A 14,301-nucleotide genomic window follows, 5' to 3' on the forward strand; every position below is an offset into this window, starting at 1 on the left:
TGCCTATCACTGGCGATATGCAGCCAGGTCAGAATGCCTCGTGCGTCACCAAGCAAGTCAAATGGATGGTCCTTTTGCCCACTCAGGCATCCCTCTAATCCTTTTTCAGATTATTGCTCTTTACCCTCTTGCTCTCTTCATCTCAGCTCCTTAGGCAGCAGCTGTTTGGTTCTCCCTGTGGCTCATCCTCTCAGGAGACTAATCCCCAGTAATGTAGAGCTGTGGTGCAGCTGAAGTAATAAGCTAGAAATTAAAATGATATAATAATTTTATAATATTACAAGGATTATATAGTATCAAAATTATTTCATTTTAATTTTTGGTGCTGTTGCTGTGGTTCCCATTTCCTCCAGAGCTTTTTCCCTCTTCTATGTTCTTTTTATTCAGGCATGTATTCATTTGACAAACATCTGATCACACAATTGCTTTTCAAACAAGAATTTGCTGAGTACCTATTGTGTCCTGGACACTGAGCAGACTTTATTTATTTATTTACTGAGGAAGATTCGTCCTGAGCTAACATCTATTGCCAATCTTCCTCTATTTTGTATGTGGGTCGCCACCACAGCACGGCTGCCGATGAGTGGTGTAGGTCCATGCCGGGATCCAGGCCGGAGAACTCGGGCCAACGAAGCAGAGTGTGTGGAATTTTAACCACTTGGCCACAGAGCAGCCCCAGCCCAGACTTTTAAGTAAGGGTATCATGGAATCACATTCTTTTTTGTTTTTGTTTTTAGAAAGGTAATTCAGAGGGACATTTGGACAATTAATCACGAGGTGAGAGGTACCCAGGTGGTGGGATAAGGACCAGGGTCAGAAGAGTGATGGACTGAGGAAATAACTTGTGCCAAGACCCAGTGGCCAGAGATCATACTGTTTCAGGAACTGTGGTTTCAGGAACAGGAGGCTCGGTGTGGCTGCAGCACATGTGGCGGTGGGAGGGGGAGAGGATGGCAGCAGCAGGAGAAAGAAGAAAAGGCCGCTCACTTGCATGCCCGATGCTGTGAGTTGAAGTGGCAAGTTGAAGTTAGAGCAGAGGACTTGTCAGGATGTTGAAGGATAACCCTGTGCCCTTTTTATTCCCAAATCCCTGCCTAGCACAGAGCCTGGAGCCTGTGGGTGGGGAGGAGGGATGAGGGGCTCCAGAAATGGTTTTTTTAAATTAAACTAGAGAACTGAAGGAAACAAGCCTCCAGCAGAGTGGAGTGTGAGTGGGAGCCTGGAGTAAATGGTTTAACAGTCAAGTCTGGTGATAGCTGGCGGTGGGGAGGAAGCTCTGGGAGACGACGCTGCAGACGGAATAGATGATTGTGGACCTTGAGTGCCAGCCTAGGGATCTTGGACACCCTCTGGGATACAGTGGAGAGGGGGCTTCAGAGCCCGACCTATGCAGCCCGCAGTATGTTTGCTCAACTACTGCACATTAGAAGATCTTAACTCTTTTTACATTGCAAATAATTCTGCAGAAGAACCATTTCCTACCGCGAATAGGCAGCATCTACCTTACGATGAAGGCTCCCTTTCTGAAGGCTGTCTGGAGAGAAAGGTTGCAAAAAAAATTAAAAACAAAGCGAAAAAACAGCTAGCACAGCCATCCCAACTGGTGAGTTCTGAAGTTAAATGCTTTAAAATAAGAAGAAAGAACACAGACCTCCCACAGAAACCTGAACCCATGAGAGTGGCATTTAAAATCCACCCACTTTCTGGAACATCTTTTGTAGCCAAATCCCAGCCAGCCTCGTCCCCGGAACGCTCCCGCCCTCCGTCCCCTCACGCGACAGCCACCACTGCACGCGCTCGCAGGATGACGTTGGATGGTGGTGGCGCTGCCGCTCAGGTGAGGGGCCACCCGGTCCCGAGGCACCGACGGCCGGAGCCCATTCGCTGCCGGCGCAGCAGGGCCGGGCGGGGGAGGGCGGGGGACGCGGGGGGAGCGCGGGGCTGGGGGCTAGGACGAGACAGCGAGGCGCGACGAGGAAGAGCAGGGCGCGGGGAGGGGCGGCGGCGGCGCGCCGGCGGGGCCAGCCCTGCCTCCCTGGCTCGCGGGCGGACGCGCGCCGCAGTCGGAGCCTCGGCCGCGCGGGCGCAGGGACGGCGGGGCGGCCAGAGGCTGCGGATCGGTCGGGAGCAGCGCCATCTGCGCTGCGGGCTCCGGGGCGGTCGCGCTGGGGCTGAGCGGCGGGTGCGGCGACAGAACGTGAGTAGCTCCACGTCTCATGCGGTGACACTCGGTCCTGCTCGGGGGCGACGACAGAAGCGGAGGAAGGCGCGGGGGGCTGCTGTGTTGTCCCTGGGACGCAGGCCGGGGGTTCAGCAGAGCGCTCTCCCTGCGGCAGGGCGAACCTTGTCGCCAGCTCCCTTCTTCCCCTCAGGCCCCCCGACAGCACGACAGGCGCCGAGCAGGAAGAGGGGGACGGGTGCCCGCGGAGGGCACAGTTGAGAGGCAGCAGCCCCGGCTGGCGCGGGCGGGCGCGCATCCCCTCCTCCGCTCCGTGGCCAACTTCTGCATCCGCGCCCGCGCCCCCACGCTTTCCGGGCAGCCCTGCCTGGAGGTCTCTGTGGGCAGTCGGGCCTGGACAGGCTGCTGGTCCCGGCACTGCGGGCTGGCAGGGACACGGAGGGCGCCGGGGGTCACGCCACAGTGCCGGCGGGGCGAGGAGCGCAGGTGCCGGCCGGCGCGCGCGGGCGTGTGCGCGTTCGGGTCCCCGCGGACACATCTGGGCGTGGGCTTTGTTCGGCTGTGCTCACACCTGCGCGGATCGCCGGAGTTCCTGGGCGAGCCGACCTCTGCTCTCGCCGCCCTGGAGAGAACTCGGAGACCCAGGGGGGAACGAGAGAGAACGCCAAGGCAGCAGGGTGGGGGCTTTCCGGGGCCTTTGTTGGCCCTACAGGTGCGGGCCCCGGCCGTCTCGGTGCCCCGCCCAGCCTCCGGGGGCTGGGACTTGTTGGGGCTGGCATGCCGGGGCGTGGGGCTGACTCAGAAGAGCCCCTTCCCCGCCCAGGCTCCCGACGGTGGGATCTGGCAACAGCTTCGCCCGGGATGCTGTGTTGAGCCGGGAGTGCCTGCCGGCTCCGGAGCATCCATCTCGCGCCAAGCGCCATCTGCGCCGCGCGCCGCCCCCTGCCTCCTCGGCTCCGCGCGGGTGGGCGCCGCAGCGTGCTGGTCCCCGGCGGTTCGCCGGCTCAGCCATTCCCGGCCCGCGTATGCCTGCGCGCAGAGTCGGAACCAGGGTGCCGGCTTCGAGTGAGCCAGGGAGTCTTCATTTCCCTCAGAGCGGTCAGCCTGCCCGGGAACCCGCCGCCGGAGGGTTCCCTGGGCCCGGGGGGCTGGTGAGCAGGCCGCTTCCCTTCCCTCCAGATCGCCTCCCCTCCCGCCCGGCTGTCGGCCCGCGGCCGCATCTTCTGTCCCCGACACGCTCGGGGGCCGCCTGGCGCAGCGGCGGGCGTGGAGAGAGGGCGCGGAGCGGTGGTGGCATCTCTTTCCCACCCCGCTCGCCTCCCTTTTCGTTTCAGCAGCTCCAGCCGGAGGCTACATCCGGCGCTGAGCTCTCTGCTAAGAGGGAAGCGTCCTAGCCCTTCCAGATCCCGCATGGTTAACGCGCAGAAGTGCGCGTCTGTGAGGGGCTGGGCTTTTCTTCGCTCTAGGCTCTTGCAAGAAGAGAGGGAGACGAGTGTAACGGGGCAGGAGGGCTTCGTTCTGCACCAGGAGCTCCCCATGGGGCTGTCCTGGAAGGAACACGGTAGCCACTGAATGCAGACCCACAGAGGCTGGGCTGCTTGGGTGGGACTGCTTTATGCCAACCATGCCCTGTTATTAAAATATTGTAATAAGAGCTCACGAGTAAATGAGACCTTCCAGAAGTACTGAAATAGATTTAGACAACTGGATACTTTCTACTCAACATTTTTTGAGAGCTTCAGATGTGCCGGGCGCTGTGCATGTTACATGTATCATCTCATTTAATGTCCACAACAACCCTATTTTAAAAATTGGGAGACAGAGACTTAGAGAGGTCAAGTAACTTTTCCAAGGCCACACAGCTAGGAAGTGGAGGAGCAAGGATTAGCTTTTCCCCCTACCCCTTACCATCCAAGATTGATAATATGGCCTTTTGGAGGCTTATCATTAGTTTAGGGGAAGCCTAAAACCACTGAGTGTTCAAACTTAGGGACATATTATAAGCCCATGTGATTCTGACCCCTGCAGACCTCACAGGAGCAGGCAGTATTGTAATTCAGCCAACTGTATTGTGAAATAGCCTTTTAGTGCCCTTGAATTCCTTTACATGTTCCTTTATTCCTGTTAGCTTTTAAGAGGACAGCTGTTAACCCACAATTCATCCAGTTACAGGCACTGGAGTGCTCTTAGCCACCAGAACCCCCAGCGATTAGAGAGGCTGAGGGGTTCCTGGAACATCACAATTTTTGAGAAAACTTTTTTTTTTTTTGAGAAAAAGCAAACATTTCTATTTCAGCCTTCCAGCTCTGAATCTCCTCTGTAGACTTTTTTGACTGCAGAAGATTTACTCCTCAAATTCAATGTTGAATAGGACCCCAGTACAAAATCTTAGGAAAGCATTTGATGTCCGAAATATGTAAGACTGTGTGGTGCATTTATTGAGATGCTCCATGTTAACTAGTAGAAACAAGAATCAGCTGTTCCTGGAATAGCTTTTAGAATGATTGTAATTGACTGACCAACTGGAAAAAGGAATTCATTTTGCATTCTTAATCCTACTGACTCATGGTGTTCTTTCAGCCTGCTTTCTATTTTATTACAGGAAAGTTGCTAAACATTTCACATAATCCAGGAATGTTAGAGCTGTAAGAGAACACTGTATCTAAACCTCTGGGTTTCAAAATGAGTACAATGGGGCTCAGAGATGTCCCCCAGCCCTCTAATGCAGGGTCATGATTAGGTCTTTGGACTGCAGGCCAGTGCCCTGACACCAAATTATTTTTGTTATTGCAACAGTGACAGTAAGTGAAAAGCAAGTCATCTTTGTAAATGGTACTTCCTGTGCAGGCGCTGCAACAATGACAATGATGGTTGGGTGTGAGTACTTCAGAAGCATGAGTGAGAGGGTACTTAGAATGGGCTGTAGAAAATTTCCCTAAGAATCATTTCAAGTAATGTTATCGTGTAGGTGTAGTCTTCCTCGTGTAATCAGTTGAGTAAAAATAGAATCTGCAGATATTATTTTGTGTATGTACAAAGGAGCTATTTAATGGAACTTCACAGGAAGCTTTTCTGGTAAAGAGATACTTTCATTCATTCATTCATTTATTCATTCACTCATAAATATTTACTGAGTGTGTGGCCTACTGTTCTAGGCACAGTCATTATTTGCCCCTAAGGTCACCACTGAGACATCCATGCTTTTCTCTTGATATTCTCAGCAGGAAATCGGAAGGTCTTTTCTTAGTCAGCTTGGGCTGCCATAACAAAGTACCATAGACTGGATGGCTTAAAGAACAGACGTTTATTTTCTTACTGTTCTGGAGTCTGGAAGTCCAGGATCAAGGTACCAGCATGGTCGGGTTCTGGTGAGAGCTCTCTTCCTGGCTTGCATGCAGATGGCCATCTTCTCTCTGTGTGCCTAAATATCCTTTCCTGGGTGCATGCATGTGGAGAGAGATCTCTCTCTCTTCCTCTTCTAATAAGGCCACTGATCTTATAGGATTAGGATCCCACCCTTACTACCTCATTGAACCTTAATTACCTCCTAAAAGCCCCATCTCCAAATGCAGTCATACTGGGGATTAAAGCTTCAACATATGAATTTTGGGGGGACACAGTTCAGTCCACAGTAGTCCTGATTTACTGCCTCCGTCAGCAGCCTTTGGAGTCTCATCCCCATTTCCAAAGAACAGTTTCCATCTAAGAAGCATGTTAATGGAAAACAACTTGAACTAGAATATAGAACTCCTAAAGTATTCTTCTCTAGAAAGTTCTGTGTGTTTGCATCCAAAGACAGCTTTAGGTCAGCCTTCAACTGCTGAGATGAGTGGTGAAGAAGTGATTTGAAAATGATTGAGGGCGCCCCGTGGCTTAGCGATTAAGTGTGTGCGCTCCGCTACTCGCGGCCAGGGTTGGGATCCCCGGTGCGCACGGACGCACCGCTTCTCCGGCCATGCTGAGGCCGCGTCCCACATACAGCAACTAGAAGGATGTGCAACTATGACATACAACTATCTACTGGGGCTTTGGGGGAAAAAAAAAGGAGGAGGATTAGCAATAGATGTTAGCTCAGAGCCGGTCTTCCTCAGCAAAAAGAGGATTAGCACGGATGTTAGCTCAGGGCTGATCTTCCTCACAAAAAAAAAAAAAAAGAAAGAAAGAAAGACTGAAAATGATTGAAAATCGCTAAATACGTTTAGATGTACTTTCCCTTCTATGTTTCATGCTTCCCCACCTGCAGGAACCCTGAACCTTCCTGCCAGGTGAGGACAGAAGAGATGCTACGGATCTCCAGCATCAGGGATGCTAGGCGCAAGGATCCAGTGGCTTATTTTATTTAGCCCTTTGTCCACCCAGGCAAATGAGTAGCCTCTTTAGTTTTAAGGAGCTTTATTGACATCAGAGGTTGAGGTTTCTAAGAATAGGAAGATGTGCCAAAATGAACTGATGAATGTTTATTTTCCCTTTCAAAATAGGGAGAGGGCTACATGTGGACAATATGGGAATGGCTCTGCCTCCAGTTTTAGCAACTATAAGTTTTTCAGTATCAGGTTGTCTTTAAATAGGGGAACAAATGCAATATATTTCTAGAAAATGTGATGTTTTTGCTAAGTTATTTTTTTATTGTGCTAAAATATATGTAACACAAAATTTACAATTTTAGTCATTTTTAACTATATAGTTTAGTGGCATTAAATACTTCACATGGTTATGCAGCCATCACTGCTGTCCATCTCCAGTACTTGTCTCATCTGTTCAAACTGAAACTCTATACCCATTAGACAATAACTCCCCATCCCCACCCAACCCCTGGCAAGAATCATTCTGTTTTCTGTCTCTATGAATTTGACTACCCCAAGTACCTCATATGAGTGGAATCATACAGTATCTGTCCTTTTGTGACTGGCTTATTTCACTTAGCATCATGTCTTCAAGGTTTATCCATGTGTCAGAATTTCCTTCCTTTTTAAGGCTGAATAATATTCCATTATATGTACATGCCACATTTTTTTTAATTCTTTCATCTGTCAATGGACATTGGGCAGCTTCCACTTTTTGGCTATTGTAAATAATGTTATTATTAACATGAGTGTACAAATATCTTTCCGAGTCACTGCTTTCAACTCTTTGGGATATATACCCAGAAATGGGATTGCTGGATCATATGGTAATTCTATTTTAATTTTTTGAAGAACCACTATACTGTTTTCCATAGCGGCTACCCATTTTATAGTCCCACCAAGAGTGCACAAGGGGTCCAGATGCTCCACATCTTCACCAGCACTTTATTTTCTGTTTTCTTGAAAATAGCCATCCTAGTGGGTAAAGAGCTATAGCTGTTACTTTTTAAAGTTATAAATTAATATACTATGTATCATGAACAAGTCATCACAATATTTTCTAACTTATTGGTTTAACTTTTATTAGTAAGAGGATGTATGGTTTCTAACAAGTATTGATTGACCCCATACTTTGTGCAAAGCGTGAAACAGGTGCTGTGGAGCACGTGTGTCATAGTCCAGGATAAGCCAACGTTGATGACACACATGCATGTTGGTTTTTTTTAGTGTTGAATTAGAGCATATATATCTGTAGTGCACTTGTGCTGAGTGATTTTGCTCTAAGGATACATTAAATGTTAGTAGGCTTTTATTTTACTAAAAAAAATGACACTGTTATTTTACCGCAGATCAGGAGCCAATTTGCCTCATGTCTGGAAATAGATGGGAATAGCCTATGCTGAAGTTTAGGGGTATGCTGGAGTTGTAAATTAAAGGTCTGCCTTGGGTATTTCTCCCCACCATTGAATCTTCAGAGATGACAGCATAAACCCTTACTACCCGATTATATTTGCTTAGCTGAGCTAATAAAAAAGATGTGATGTCAACTTAATTGACCTATTTTACTGGCCTACAAGATTGGAATTTCAAATTAGAAAAAGGTAATTTTTAAAAGTCTAATGGAGAGTTTCCATTAAGTGACTAAATAACTAGTGAATATAAGAAATGCCAGTGGTAAAGGGAACAAATCTACAGATACTGATGCTCTTCTACTGCACATACTATCCAAATGGCTTATTCAGTTTAAAGACCAGAATGACAAATCTTACCTTGTCTTATGTGTTCTCTGATTTTCTTCCATATTGCCCTGAACTAAAGCATTGTTTAATTCACATGAGAATGAAAATGACAGTTACTAACAGACAAAAATGATCCTTTTTAAAATTCTTCATATTAAATAATGATAGGAAGGGCTGAAAAGAATATTTTGAGCATACATGCATTCATATGTATATTTGAATTTTATGACGTGTATGGTATATTGGCTCAAAACCCACTGTAACCAGAAAAATATATTCCCAAGGCAATCTGAGGGAGTCCTGTAGGAGGTCTTCTACTGTGTAATATGCGATGAATTTGATTTATCTTTCTCAAGTGGGCTGAGAGCATTCAAAAAATTCGGTATATGTGTTCAGTATGTAGTGATCTTTTCTCCAAATTTCAACTTTCAAGCTAATTTTATGCCATTTTTAGATGCCCTTGGCATTGGAATGGTATGATTTACAGCAGACATTTTTAACGAACATTACAAACTCATGTTAAACGCCGTTAACAGATTCTCTCTCAAGGGAAAGGGGAAGGAAAAGTACTAGTCTTCCATTAATTATGCCTTAAGGTAAAAATGAACTGTCGAAAGAGTTTCATCCTGGAGTGTTTTGGTCTCTGAAGAAAGATGGCTTGCAAGCTAGTCCGCTGCTGCCCTCCAAAGCTTGCCCCGCTTTTCAGTCCCTCACCTCAATAGGGAGCTGAAAGGACAGAAGGAACAAAGGAGCCCTGTTTCGCCTGCCCCACTTGCTGAGCTGTTGTCTTGGCCCTTTTCAGTGAAGGAGTGGGGGGGAGCTGGGTCAAAGTTGAAGAACACTGAAAGGGAATTCAAGCTTCATGTCGAAATTTGAATTATAGCTTCGGTGTGAGTGCCGAGTAGATTAGTTTGAATTGAAATTTTTCAATCTGTGGAAGCTTAAGTGACAGATGGTGTTGGAACAACGTACATGGAGCTGGATGGCGAACCCGAAATGTTGGTGCCCAGGCAAGGCCCTTGGTAAACATCTAGTTAACTGACAAAAGTTTTCAAACTGTAGGAAGTGCAGCTGGATGCTGTTTGCTGCATTAAGACGTTGCACTGTGTGAATTAAGGGGAGGCCCCTGCGTCTGGCATATACTCAGATGCACTTGTCCCCCGTAGTTGCATTGCAAATATTCTTCTGCCTGTTCTGCTGCTTTCCCCTCTGGTGTCTCATTGAATAAATACAGAAATGCTCAATCAGCTCCCCTTGTAAAATCTCATTACGCTGTTTTGGTATTGACCACAGATTGTTTTGATATATGACGAGATAAATTTGTCCTCAATATTGACTCGCCAGTGTTTTTTCCTTTAGGAGTGTATTTATGAAGAGTGATTGCAGCTTTCTGCTTCTAGTGGGAGTCCATCATTGTTATATTTGCTACTGAAGTTTCTAATATGGCACATGGCTTCCCCATTCAATTTAGTTGGCAGCATCTGATTTAAAACATTTCAGAAGGAGAAATTGGCTGTGTGTATAACTAGAATAGTGAAATACCTACTGGGAAGTCGAGGTTACTGAAATGTAAGTGAAGTAAAAAATAATTTGGGGTAATTTGAAATGATTCCTGGTGTTCCATAAAACTACAATTGGAAAAATTTTGCTTTGGCATCTTTGACCATTTAAATGACTTGATGACATAGTCCTTTGTTCTGATGTTAGTAGCATGATGGCTGAAAGCCATTTTTTTGTATTCATTTAATACATTCAAATGAATATTTTTACTTTTAGGGAAATAACAGTGACATGGCAATAATATGAACAAAATAGTAATGTAGAAATTCATAGATAATGAATACTGTAATATAAACAAAAGCAAATTTACTTCAGAATTGATTATATTAATTTATACCACGTGGTGTATTTTACATAAATCATGATATATATTTTGTCTCACAAATTTTAAGGTACCTTGCATTTTAATAGTTGGACTAGGGTTTTTTAAAAACCCCATGGATGTGTGAATGTTCCTAGTAATAGTTACTTTGATGCAAAATTATAGTGGAAGGTAAAATATATCAAGGGTTTATTGCTGTCCTAGAACTGCGAGGGGACTCACTAAACGGCAGAGAGTGAGTGAGTTCATGGTCAGATTCGTTTGCTGGGACTGGGGCAGGAAGAGTAGAGATCAGGGAGCATGAGGGATGTAGATGGAGGGAAGGCTCAGGTGGGTAATGAGAGATGTGACATCCTGGAGAAGTGTCCTACAGCAGAAGGAGCAAGAAAAATTTAAATAATGAGGAGAGAGTAAAGAACAGAGCCCTATAGAGGTAATAACTGAAAATCTGAAAGAAGGAGAATGAAAATGTTTGTGGTATTGCTTGGCTAATGGAGAATAGTCTCCATTTCATAGCATCCAATACTAAATATTTTAAAGTGATTTTATTGTGGTACTTTAGGTCATTGAAGTAAATTGACCTCATAAAATAGAAATAACTCATCAATCACTCTTCAGAAATGAAATATGATAATACATTTACATTGAAAAGAAATGCACTGAGAAGAATTTACTGTGAGTCAGAGCTAAAGTTATTTCAGCTTAACACAGTTAACTTCTTAGTTCATCTCTTCTCTCCAGCTATTTTGTTCCTTTATAGACAGATGGCCCCAGCTTAAGAAAGTTAGATATATGAAAATGTGAACTTTCCAAACACATTTGAGGTGATTATTCATGTTAAACAGGATTCTTCGCTTTGTACAAGGATTGTATGATGAGTGAACTCATATCAAAGTTCAATTCAGGAACAACTTTTCAGAATATCTAAGTAGATAGATTGTTCTGCCCACTGAAAGAACATAGCATAATAGGTAACAAGTGAAACTCACACAAATAAGGCTAAATGAAATCAGTCAAGGGGTGGACGGTGGTAAATGAAGAGAAAATACCTCAATTGTATGAAAATGTTTGGTGTTTGCTCTAGATAACGTTGAGAGGCCAGGTCTCTCGTGATAAAAGAAGGCGGGTAATGAAATAGTCATGCAGGTAATCCAGGCGTTTTTGGCCTTGCCCATAGTAGAATTCTATCAGCTCTCCCCAGGCTTCCGGCTGTGGAAATCCAGTCCTTGCTCTGTTCCAGTGGGAGCCGAGCTGCATTTCTCATGCATGGTGGTGTGTATGCAAGAGTCCTCATATTTGATGAATGAATGAATGCAAGAATGAATGACGGAATACATGAATATTGCAAAATGTCAGGTGGATCTTTTGTTGGAGAAAATTGGGGAATTTTGTCTTCGACCTTAGGTGGAAGACATAGATGAAGTCTAGACCACGGGAAATCAGACATTCATAATTTCACGTGTGGATTCTGTGTGATTGTAATTTTTTTTTTTTTAAAGATTTTATTTATTTATTTTTCCCCCAAAGCCCCAGTAGATAGTTGTGTGTCATAGCTGCACATCCCTCCAGTTGCTGTATGTGGGACGCGGCCTCAGCATGGCCGGAGAAGCGGCGCGTCAGTGCGATCCCGGGATCCGAACCCGGGCCGCCAGCAGCAGAGCGCGCGCACCTAACCGCCAAGCCACGGGGCCGGCCCCTGTGTGATTGTAATTTTCTTCCTGGTTCCAAATGAGGCTCTTGAGCAGGCAGGTGGAATCATTCAATCCAGAAGGGCACCATTTTTTTTAAATTGCCGCTGTGAGCGCTAAATGACGTCTTTGTGACCCAAAAGAGTTCCTCTGTAATTTCCTACCTTTGCTTGTGGCGGATGATTCAGGATTTGTACAAGGCTCTCCTTCCCCTTCTCTGTCTGAGGCTGGTGTTTGTCGCTTCCCTCCCCAGGGCTCTGGGTGGCTGCACACTGATTGCGTCGAGCACTTTCTGAGGTTGCTTTCCACCACCTGAATTTGAAGGAATCAAAAGTGAGGCACACAGGACCGAAATGAAAAGTGAAAAGGCTGGTGTGTGAAACAGACCAGAAGCGCTCAGGCTGCAGCTTTAAAAACTGAACTTTCTCCCCTTTCTGGGTGGTCTTTAATTATTGCTATTTGTTGTTTTCTTTGTATTCCAAGATGTGAGTTGAGTTACAGCTTGGCCTTTCCCAACGAGTTAGTGGGTTATAGTGACTGGGTTCAAAACAGTGGTGCCATGTTTGAGAGACCCCTAGAGGAAAAATTGATGGGAAATTTGTAACTAATTAAATTTTGAGAAGTACTGGACTACTCTGCATAGACTAAGAAAGCCTAGCGTACTGCATGGCTTTGGAAAAGTTGCTTGAGTACTTCTCTTCCTTTAGCTAGAAAATGAATATGAAACACATAAATTTTCTCGTCATTCGACCCTGCCTCACAAGAGTATGTCACTATGACAAATGATGATAAAAATGAAGGTGCTAAGAGGAAGATGACATCAGTCTATGTTCTTGTTAGGTAGAATGCACCTGCCATTTTTTACACCATAATATTTTGCCAAGTTTGCTTCAGAGGTGGGTATGTATCGTACATCCTTAGCAATAACTGTCTACTTGATTCTGAGTAAATGAAGTGGTCTCACACTGCAATCTGAGAGATTGATACCCTTTTTGATGCTGCATGGTCCGACTGTTTGCAAAACACAAACTAAATTCTTAACCTTCAACAAATAATAATATATGTGTGAAAGTCAGATTGAGTCAATGTGATAAAAAAGGATGTGAATTCAGCAGATACTTTTTTTTCCAGTTATATTCAATGTCAGTTATAGTCTTTGAAATCTAATTGTGTTTTATTTCAAGCCATATCCTATCCATATTTTTCAAGAGGACAATCTGTAATTTTCTGTGTCAGCCGTGACTAACTAGCAACCCCACAAGTCAACAAAGCATGAAACCATTTTAACATATTAAATCCATCCAGCTCACAAACTGCATATGCTTAGAGGTTTGATATAAAGAGAAACACATGCAACGAGGCTTGTGAGCAGATTTGTGTATAAATCATTGTTTGTATTTATTCTGTTCCTTTGCACCTCAGAGAAGAGATAAGTACTTAAAAACAGTAGCCACACAGCCACTATGGAAAATGGTAAGGAGGTTCCTCAAAAAAATTTGAGCCAGCCCTGAGGGCCTAGTGGTTCAGCGCTCACCGCTTTGGCGGCCTGGGTTCATTTCCTGGTTGGGGAGCCACACCGCCCGTCTGTCAGTTGCTATGTTTTGGTGGTGGCTCACATAGGAGAACTAGAACAACTTACAGCTAGGATATACAACTATGTACTGGGGCTTTGGATAGGAAAAAAAAAAAAAAGAGGAAGATGGGCAACAGATGTTAGCTCAGGGGGAATCTTTCCCTACAAAAAAAAAAAAAAAATTAAAAGTAGAACTACTATATGATCCAGCAATCCCACTTCTGGATATATATCCAAAGAAAATGAAGATAGGACCTTGAAGAGATATCTGCCCTCCCATGTGCATTGCAGCATTATTCATAATAGCCAAGATTTGGAAACAACCTAAGTGTCCATTGATGGATGAATGGATAAAGACAATATGTTATATATGTATACACACACAATGGAATATTATTCAGCCATGAGAAAGAAGGAAATCCTGCCATTTGTGATAACTGGATGAACCTGGAGGGCATTATGCTAAGTGAAATGAGCCAGACAGAGAAAAACAAATACTGCATGGTATCAACTATTTGTGAAATCTGAAAAAAAAATCACACTCATAGAAACAGAGAGTGGAAAAGTGGTTGCCAGGGGCTGGGGTGGGGGGAAAATAGGGAGAGGTTGGTAAAAAAGTACAAACTTTCAGCTATAAGACGAATAAGGCCTGAGGATCTAATGGAAAGCATAGTGACTATAGTTGATAGCACTGTATTGTGTAATTAAAATTTGCTAAGAGAGTAGAACTTAAATGTTCTTATCAAAAAAATAAGATAAATATGTGAGGTGATGAATATGTTAATTAACTAGATGGGAGGAATCCTCTCACAATGTATACGTATATCAAATCACTACAATGTACACTTAAATATCTTACAATTTTATTTGTCAATTATACCTAGATAAAGCTGAAAA

At 44.9% G+C, this 14,301-nt stretch overlaps 1 protein-coding gene across 1 annotated transcript in view; it reads left to right on the forward strand.

The window, feature by feature from the left end:
- Positions 1–2,126: 2,126 nt before the first annotated feature.
- The window catches only part of NRCAM (neuronal cell adhesion molecule), a 273,400-nt gene continuing 261,225 nt past the window's right edge, over positions 2,127–14,301 (forward strand). The window contains exon 1 of the mRNA XM_087436969.1: positions 2,127–2,197. The gene's annotated coding sequence lies outside the window, so the exon portion shown is untranslated. The remainder of the gene's footprint in view (positions 2,198–14,301) is intronic.

Source organism: Ceratotherium simum, chromosome 1 (assembly GCF_057802395.1).
Source record: "Ceratotherium simum simum isolate JZ-2026a chromosome 1, ASM5780239v1, whole genome shotgun sequence".
NCBI lineage: Eukaryota > Metazoa > Chordata > Mammalia > Perissodactyla > Rhinocerotidae > Ceratotherium > Ceratotherium simum.